The 10,453-nt window shown below is 36.3% G+C and overlaps 1 pseudogene; it reads right to left on the reverse strand.

Moving 5' to 3' along the window:
- Window positions 1-3,308: 3,308 nt before the first annotated feature.
- On the reverse strand, window positions 3,309-3,426 carry LOC118605443 (annotated as a pseudogene).
- Between the last annotated feature and the right edge of the window lie 7,027 nt (window positions 3,427-10,453).

The following is a 10,453-nucleotide window of genomic DNA, read 5'->3' on the forward strand; positions in this document are numbered from 1 at the left end:
TCCAAACACATTTCTCCCATGATGCAAAAGACTGCTAAAGGTGGACATCTTTGAAATCATAAAATTACATTAATCCAAAAGATATAGTCATATCTGTTTGCTCTGCTTTTTACCATTCACATCAGTAGTTTTTTATATGGCTGTAACTCCTTAAACTCTTCTCCAGCTACACCACATCATTTACAACAGAACTGGGCTGCTGTGGAGATACGAGAGGGTTGGAAATCAGAATGCAGTCTAATTAGTTGGTCTATGTTAGTTCAGATTTTACATAATAGAAACAGACTGCTAAGATGCATGTGACTGACACTGACCCGTGGATAGATCCAATTGTTCTTAAATAGATATCTCCTCTTTGTTGAAGACAAGTATGTCTTGTCACAATTCGGCTGCCTAATTTTAGCTCCAACTAGGGTTTGTTTAGCTACCAAGCTTCAAATCCAGGCCAGAAATAGGCAGAAGAGTGATGGTCATGTGTTTAACAAGATCCCAGGCAACGGGCCAATACACATTGGAGCTAGGGTGGAATTTCTTGCCCTGCGAAAATGCAGTGCTAAATCTTCCTCTCCCTCTTCTCTGTTTCTCTACAAGTGGATCTCTTCTGTACAGTGAGCTGAGCTGTCACCTGAAACTAACAAGGAAGATGTGTCTCTGAGAAATCTGAGCTACAGTCGAGACCTACCAGCCTTGGCATGCCAACTTGGACCACTATCTCTGAAATGGTTGAAAACTGGATTTTAATATAGTTCTCATTGGTATACTATTTCATCAATAACTTCTAAAATTTCACAGAGTACATCTTTAAAGTCCATAGACATCCTCGGCATATAATACATAGTAGTACATTTTTTACCATAGGAAATAAACTTTTTATTCTTCCTGTTTCACTCACTCCCATTCATTTGAATATTATTTTCTTATGTATGAAGTATGAACCCTTATATTCATTCCTCTCTTTTCTTTTCCTTTTAATGCATGTTAACTGTGTCCCATTCAGGGGGATATAAGACCGTCACATTGAATTTCCTGATTATAATTAATAGTTGAAGCATATTTACCAAGAAATTATTTATTAACTTATAAATGTAACTTGTACTTTATAAATACCTAAATTTGGCTGTATATTCATATACTTTTTGTGGCTTTCTTACTCCTTTTCACAGAAATTTTGCTGTATGCTAAGTCATTTCCAGAGCAAAAGTAAAAGTAGAATATTTATAAATTAAGTTTTTTTCTAGGACTGATTTTCCAGAAGACCTAAGAAAGAACATGTAAAAACAAAATAGTCACAAGGATCAGAAAAAACAGAGAAGGTCTATAATCTCATTGAGCATAAAACCTTTAGGTCGTTTTCAGGTTTTGTGGGGGTTTTTTTAGTTGTGAATTACTTACAGTTGCTAAAATCAAAGACTCAATATACGTTATACCCAACTACAATATGTTTAGGTGTAATACAGTTCTGAATGAACTCTCATAAAACATTTTACTTTAGGGAAACTCTTAATGCATGTTAACTGTGTCCCATTCAGGGAGATATAAGACCTTCATATTGGATTTAGAAAACTAGACTTGAGTTCCTCTTTGTATGCAATGGGCATGGGTTTTAAGAATTTTTTTCTTTTCTGTATGGGTAGAAATGGATTTGCCATGATACTTCCTTCTCACCTATTTCCCATTTTGATCTGATACTGAAGATAGGGACATAATACTGTCTATAGACCTAAGCCATCCCCATCTATTTCATACTCAAAAATGAACCTCTGTGACACATGATAATGAATTCAGTGAACCATCCAATTAGACCAGTAACTTCACAGATTAGCTAATGTGCTAGTAAATGGAGAGGATCCAGGGACATATATAATAATTTAAATTTCAATGATAGAAAAAGTTCTTTGTATTACATTAAATATTTTGTTAAATATTTTGATTCATTATTATTGACCCAGAGATGAATCCTAAAAGCTTATTTGGAGGTCCTGGGAGGGGAGAATAATTCTTCTATAATTCCTGTTGAAAACACATTCATTCTTTCTCCATGAAGGCCATTCTCTCAGAACAAGGAGTCATCTTGAGGAAAAAAAAACCTCTTTGGTTCTTTGAATTTACCACAGTCTGTCCTCCTCTGGGCCTTTGCACCTGGCATCTCTTCTGTTTTTGATGCTGCACTTCTACCTGTTCCCTTTTGTCTGCCTAACTTTGACTAATCCCTCGGTTGTGAGATTCTTTGTCACTCCTCCAGGAATAAAGCCATGAGAAGCAAGGGCGCTTGCTGACCAGGTGGAGAAGCTCTGATCAATGCCTCAGCCTAATCATCAGCATATCTTTAGTATTAATTGTGTTGACTGGTGTTCTTCTCAGTACTCTGTTTTATCGTATTTATAAAATTCTTAAAATATGAAAAAGCACAATACTAGGTATGAAGAAATGGTATCGGTTGAAGTAGAGTCTTTGCCCTCAAGGAGGTCAGGATCTAGCAAAAGCAAGAGACATGCAAACAGCTAATAACAGCACAAAATACTAAGGCTATAAACAATGCATGTGCAAAATGCTACAGGAATACAATGTTTTTGTAAGTAAAGTTGAGTATGAAAGAGTGAGTAGGATTTTTATAGGTTGGGGTAGAAATGGTTTTGTTAGTAGGATAAACACATAATTAAAAGAATGCCAAGATGGGAAAGACGTTGTGAGTTCAAATGCTGAGAAAAAAAGTGTGTTAGATACAATGATAGAGGGACAAGGCAAGTTTGGCTACATATTTTGTGGAGCCTTGCACCAACTGAAATGCCCTTAGTTCAAGAAGCAAGAGGAAAAGTACAGATAAAGGTAGTAAAATATAAAGCTTTTCTTTTAAAAAAGAAAGTAATGGAGTAATAGTGATATATGACTAACATATGCTTACAAATTGCAAAGATAATTATATTTTCAATGTCATGGTTTTATGTAATATGATGAATAATAATACTTTATTAATGTGATATCTTGGCTTCTGGTTCTTTTTTCTTCAAATTCATTTACAAGGAAAAAAATAAGTTATACTTTTAGGAACTTAATTTTCTAACAACATAAAAGCAATGTCAGTGGCTCCTAGCTAATATGAGATCACAAAAAACTTTTGATAATTTTTAATTTTCAGAACACTTTCTGGTGATGCAAATTTTCTAGAATTGTTAAGGATATTTTATAGTCTGTGACATTTCTTATAAATTATTTTATAATATAAATTTTAGCACATATAGTGCTGATGACTACTGCAGAACACTTTTGAAAGATTTCACTTTTCATACAAAAATTTATTTTATTTTTTATGCCTACAGCACCTGGTCTTCCTAGGTGGTCTCCCATCCAAGTACTAACCAGGCCCAACCCTTCTTAGCTTCTGGGCCCAGACAATTCGGGCTTGTTCAGGGTGGCATGGCCATAGACATTTAATTATAAATTTATACAATGATATTCTAATGTTTCCACTGAAATTTGTGGAAGTTATATAAGAAACAAAGTGTAGCTTCATGATTTACATATAATTCAATTTGCCTATTTATGCATTCCATCTCTATGTCTTCAATTACAATGAAAACATCGATTTTAAAAATGTTCTTATTTCATTAACCAATGGCACCGTAAAATTAATTAATTAATTAATGTTTAAAAGTTTCCTTATTAATGATTCATATGAAGTGTCATATAAAAATGTGATCATCTTTAAAGTCAATTTTTATTTCTAAGCCTGTAGATATTTGCTTTGCAATGTTGCAGTAGTTTTCAAAATCAGGAATTAAAAACTCTTTGAAGAATTCTAATAACTCCTTGATATGCTTTATTGCAATATCTATGTGTATTTTTTTTTTGACTTTGTAATTATTTTCTAACAAAGTTTACTGCCTCATCTCCAGGGTTCTTGACCCTGTGTTCAGGCTGGAGAGTTTATATTTGTGCAAATGCATAGGGATAGGTTCCAGGGATAGACAGGAAGCTCGCTTCCCAGCACAGTGCAGGCATCGACCCCATGCAATGTTCTTCTCCTCTCTCAGGGCTGCCATTGCCACCACTGCTGCTGCTTAGGCTTCTACTGTCATCATTGCCACTGCCAATCTGGGCCTGGGTTCTAACCCTGGACGCCTTCTTAGGGACACACAGCACCCAAGACTGTCCCAGGTACATGCATGGCAGGAGGCCAGGCCAGCTGTTCAGTCATTCGTTGCAGCGGTGATGAGCCCGCACACGTGGAAACTGCAGCCTGATGTGTCCATGCTGCTCATGTCCATGCTCTGTTGTTACATGTGATATCTGCTGCTTACAAAATACAGGTTCAAAGACAAAATCATTAAGAATATTGAGGAGTCCATAGCAGAGCATGAAGCCAAAGGGGGGGGCAGGAGAAGGGGACAAGTTTTTAAAACTTTTTAAATGCCTTTAAAAAGAGCACTAAATATTAGGCACAAAAGATTTTGAAGTGGGAAAGTGACATTAAATTGATATTTTAGAAAGATCATCTGATGTTGAATTAGATAGGAAAACTAGCAGATCAACTAAAAAAATTATATGATCTAGTCAAGCACATTTTGAGGGACTGGATTTAGGAGTAGTAACAGACATAAGGAATAACCATGGTATTTTGAGTAATAAATATGTGCTAGGGACGTTACAAACATTACTTTTAATCCTCGAATAATCCTCTAAGGTGCACGCCATCCCTATTTTGCACCTGAAGCAGCTGAAATCCTTGATGTCTAGTTGCCCAAGGTCACACAGTAAATAGAGCAGAGCCAGCATTAAGCCTTGGGTTCACCCTCCCCTCACTGGGCAACACTTCTTCTGAGCTCCAGGAGGACACCCCAGAATGTGGTGACAGATATATGTAAAGCTTCAGGGAAAGGAAAGTGTCAAAGATTCTGTTAACATTTCCCTTCATCCTCCACCCTCCAAAGTCTTCCAAGTGGTCCACATGTATTTCAAAAGATTCTGTGAAATAAAGAGAACCAAGTTCTAAAAGGAGAGAGATTTCAGCAGATTCTTTTGATGTCATGTGTGCACAGTGTCTAATAAATGGATAGTTGACACTCTATAAATAGTCTCGTTATTTCCTTACTTCCCTAGTCATAATCTCGAGGTACTCAAGTTTGATTTGGTTTGGTCTGTTTTTCTTCTTTTTTTTTTCCGTTAAACTGGGACCCCCACCTAACTACTGCTACCTAATGCTCCAGTGATTGTAAATCTACCCAAAAGGCCATGGAAAATGTGTGTATTTTTCAAGCTGCGGAGACATTGTGCTACTTAGTTCAGGAATAGCTCATGGGGAGGCATGATTACAAGAAATGAAAGAGATGAGAATGTAAATGAGTGAGGCGATTAGCACCCAGGCAGTATCCAATAAATGTCAACAGCCTGTCAGCCACAAGAGAAGGATTTTAAAAGAGCTCCTCTATTACCTTTCACAATGAACATTCCCAGCCTGCACAAAGGGAAACAGAGTCACAGGCTCTGTTCTGAAAATCACTATTTGTTCACCAGATAAAGACCCCATGCTTGATATTTCTTATCCATTTGACCATTAATATCTTGAAAACTGATATATTGGAACATATTATAGTTAGTCTTATAGGTAAAAACCAAAAGAATGAGACCCATTGCATGATTTCATCAGGACGTGCGCCAGCTCTCCACCACAAATAACATGTGATTACTATAAGTTTGAGTGAGTCCAAAATTGTTTTAGAACAGAAAAGTTTCGTATGACCATTCTGCTTCCCATTGTACCAATTCTTGTGGTTTTATTCCTTAGCCATAAATATTGACTACTTCAGCCATTTTCCAAGGTTAAAACAAAGTTCGATTATATATTCAAATCCATACAACAGATATTTATTGGTGAGGGGACACTCACCAATAAATTGCTGGACGATGAAGTGTAGCACACACTGAGAAGCCCCTTTACATACGTGTCCTTGTCCTTTTTTACTTCCACAGCGACTGTCATTACCTCCATTTTACAGATGAGAAAACTGAAACTCAGAGAAGTAAAGTAATTGATCACATATCGGCACTAGTACGAAGTGGAGCCAGACTTTGATTTTAGTTATATTTAATTTCAAGTGACTTCAATGTGTCAGAGGCCATAACTTGTATAGGCATACACGCTTTACTCCAAGTCACATAAGTAGAACAAAAAACTAGCACTTCAGTACAAGTCTGTCCCAGTCCAAAAATGTGGTTCAATGCCATCTAATTCTTTTACGACTTCTTATTTTCTTGCAAAGCCAATCACTATGCTGCAAATAATATAAACTGAATAAATGCCTGTTTCTTGAGGTCCGAGTAAAATTAAAGTCATAGAACATAACTATCATTTTCATAACCGGTCATCAATAACATCAGCTTTTGTAGTAAAGTGGAAAATCAATGCTTCCTCCACTGATAATCCAGGCAAACTGAGAAATACCATGATTTAGCTTGAGTTAAACAGTTGGCCACAGTTGTGCTCTGTATGCTCTACTTAGCAACAACCGTCTGGTCTCCCAGTGATGAGAGAGCCCTGGGCGCTGTGTACTGACCCATGGAATGTGTGGAGCGCTGGGTGTGCAGGGTGCTGGAAGGCAGGAGATTAAAGGAGTGCTGGCAAGCGTGGGCTGGAAGGAGAGGGCAGCACTGAAAGACATGTGTGTGCCCTGTTCCGGGAAGAGAGCTGGGCCACACGTAAGGATCTGAAGGACTAAGCAGAGCCAAGGGATACCTGGTTGATCCTTTAAAAGGACTGCAGGTCATGGGCGATATCTAACACTCTAAGCCACACATCTAGGTGCATACCCTCTCTTCACTTCTCCTAACTCCTTCTGCCTCACCAAACCTTGTGGAATCTTTATAAGATCATTTTCTTACATACTAAATCCCATATTTCATTGTGCCATAATTATTCCTGCAGATCCATGATGGCCCTGAAGAGTACCAGAGTCAGCCTTCCCACTGACCTCTCCTCATCAGTCAGGGGCTTCCCTTAGTCACACGGATGCAGTTGACAGCAGCAGGACTCTGGAAGGATCTGAGAGGTGACCACGAGCTGAGGTTGGTGAGTTTCTATTTGAGAGAGGTACTTTCTTCAAATGAAAGCCTGCAAAAATGACCCCCTCTCATTGAGGAGTGATCTCCGTGAATAAAACAGTAAACGTCACCTGCAATCTTGTCACTTAAAGAGACAACCACCATTAATGTTTTAGTTATTTCCTTCCCATCCTTTCCCTATACCTAAAAATTTTCTTTTACAAGATTATATGGTGATTATGGTGATTATATGTATATTTGTATGAATATGTAAATATACACAGCATGTGGGTATAAATATACAGATATGTGCATATGTATGCAAATTTAGCTATAGCCATAGATACAAATAGTTGTATTTCTGCCTTTTTTACTTAAGATTATATAATCAGTATTTTCTCACGCTAATAAAAAGCCTTTGGTAAAAAGATTTTTTTAAACATCTGTCATCTTATAAATATTATATAACTAACAAAACTTTTTTCGTTGCTAGACATTTGAGTTGTTTCAGATTTTTATTATCAAAATAACACTGTAATAAATATCTTGTGTATAAATTTTTTGACATATTGATGTTTATTTTCATAAAATAATAATAGGTGACATTTACTAGTTTTTACACAGTATCTCATTTAATCTTCACAAAAGTCTGTGAAATAGGTTCTCTTATGACCCCCGTTTTACAGATGATGGGTGGCATAGAGGAATTAAGTAAACTGTTTAAGCTCACACAAAAAGAAAACAATGGAGTCAGGATTCAAACACACAGCCTTACTCCAGAGACTGAATGAACTCAAAAGTCTGCTGTGACTTCCTACACAATGGAATTACTTGGAATTGATGGCTATAAAAGTAATTTCTGCAAATAGTAGATGAAAAGTGCAAACTGCACATAATGGTATTAAATGAAAAATAAAACTCTCACACGTCATTCCCCTGCCTCCTTCCTCCTTCTTTCTTCTGCCTCTGCCTCTCCCCTTTCCCCTTCCCCTTCCTCTTGTTCTGCCTCCATGTCTCCTTCTCCTTCTCCTCTTTCTCCTCTTCCTCCTCTTCTTCCTCCCCTTCCTTCCCTTCACCTGCTCCTCTTCATCCTTCTTCTTCTTTGTTCTTATTTGGATGATTACTGGTATAACTTAATACAGTAGAAGCTTTTGGACCAGTAGTTGATCATCCAACTGAAATAGTTAATTAACATGGAGAATTATAATAAATGAGATGTACGAATCATTGAAGTGGGCCAAGGTCTTTCCTTTTATTAAAAACAAAGTTGCCACTTTGAATGTCGCGTGGTCTGTCATGTAACAACCACAACTGGAAGGCCTGGTCTATAATTTTGAGTTTTCATTTCTTTAAAATTGGAGGAGTTTAAGCCTCTTACAAAGCATCTTTGTGCAGAATCAATCTGGATTGCTTTGCATTTTCTTCCAGTCTTTAATATTGCCTTCCCATGCCCAATTCAACAGCAATATTTTTAGTGACTTGCCTCTCACAAATCATTCAGCAAAGTATTTTTAAAGCATTCAAATGACTTTTCACTTTAAAAAAATCCCTCTTATTTCACATTTATATTTTATTAATTTATTTAGAATTTAGTTAAATTAATTTACATAATGGCATATGTACTTCATAACATGTATTTGTATAACAATTGTATTTGTCTGCTAAGGCTGCCATAACAAAGCACCATAGACTGAGTAGCTTAAACAACAGACATTTATTTTTCCACAATTTTGAAGACTAGAAGTCAATGATCAAGGTACTGTCAGGGTTGGTTTCTAGTGAGACCTCTCTTTCTGGCTTGTAGATGGCTGCCTTCTGGCTGTGTCCTCACAAAGCCTCGTGTGTGTGTGTGTGTGTGTGTGTGTGTGTGTGTGTGTGTGTGTGTGTAAAGAGAGAGAAAATGAGAGAGAGAGCGAGAGAGAGATTGAGATCTCTGCTGGTTTCTCCTCTTCTTACAAAAGCATGAGACCCATAAAATTAGGACCCCATTATTATGATGTCATTTAACCTTAATTCCTTCCTAAAGCCCTAATTTCAAATACAGTCACGTTTGGGGTTAGGGCTTTAATATATGACTTTTGGAGTGATATGATTCCCTTCATAACAATAATGTATGTATTCAAATGTAGGTGTGGCATTTTTTTTTCATCTCGTTTGATCATAAACATGTGGGACAACACAACTGAGTTTTAGTTGAGTTTATAAATCAATTGGTAGGCACTGATGGGTAGGAATATCTAGAGAGTGGACTACTCACCATCAGTCAGTGTGTTAGAGAGGAAGTGCAGAGCATCGTTCATGCAACCTAAATGAGGTCACTCAAAGGAATATCTGCAGTATTATGCTCAGCTCTATTTTTCCAAAGAGCTAACTTTCAAAAGTTTCTAGTGACTCTTATGAACCCTACACGATATCTTACCTTCCCTTTTCCTTTTTTTTTTTTACTAATATTATTATTTTAATTCTTCTGTTATTCACCTTTTTTAACTTAAATGACCTGAAATTCTATTTATTGTTTTATTAATTTTAGAAAGTATATCTTGACATCATATTCTGTTAGATGAGGAAATTAGTACCTCTATAATTCCCTCCATGTCTTTTCTCCCATCTCCATATTCCAGCCTCTGAAAACTATATCATTATTTTATAATGTCTGGGTTTATAATATCTGCTTTCCAGTCTGTAACTACACTTAACTCATAAAGTGGTTTGTTTATAGGGTGAAAAAAATAACTAGTAAGCTTTTGTAAGAGTACACAGTGAAAACAATAGTATGGTTGAACCAATAGAGAAGAAAATAGCAATCCTCTCTCTATAAATATGTGTTGCTTAAAGGAGAATGATACAAGTATTAAAGGCAAAGGGATTCTCATTTTTTATATCCATCCAGTATGACAAAGGAAAACAACTGATGCTGGTCTGAATCATATTCCTTTTTGATAACCTCTTTATTTTTAAAGCTTCTGTGATTTCTTTTTATTCAGTCTTCTAAAATTGAACGATGATGTGTCTAAAAGTGAATCTTTTTTCCATTCATCCATCTGAATATTCATTAGAATATTTTCTATTTGTTTTGTTACTTCTTTTCCCTTTTTTCTCTTCTTCGAAACTACTTTTGGAGAAATATTATTTGTTTTTTCTTATATTTCATCCATTTTTAATAAGTTCTGAGATTTCTCTAACATTATCTGTCAGTTTTTCCATTTAATTTTTTCTACTTCAAGAACCGACATTTTTAACTTTTAAAAATTCTTCCCTTGTCATCGATTTGTTTCCTAAAGAAGAAAAAAATGGGAGCTGGTATGGAGAGTTATACGCAGAGAGTTCATTATTGAGTGTTTACAAGATCAACACCTGTTGAAAGAAAGAGAAGGGATAGGGGGAGCAGGATGACAAGACAGCTCTCTTTAACCACGGA

The sequence above is a fragment of the Rousettus aegyptiacus genome, unplaced genomic scaffold (genome assembly GCF_014176215.1).
Source record: "Rousettus aegyptiacus isolate mRouAeg1 unplaced genomic scaffold, mRouAeg1.p scaffold_m13_p_1, whole genome shotgun sequence".
In the NCBI taxonomy this organism is placed as follows: Eukaryota; Metazoa; Chordata; class Mammalia; order Chiroptera; family Pteropodidae; genus Rousettus; species Rousettus aegyptiacus.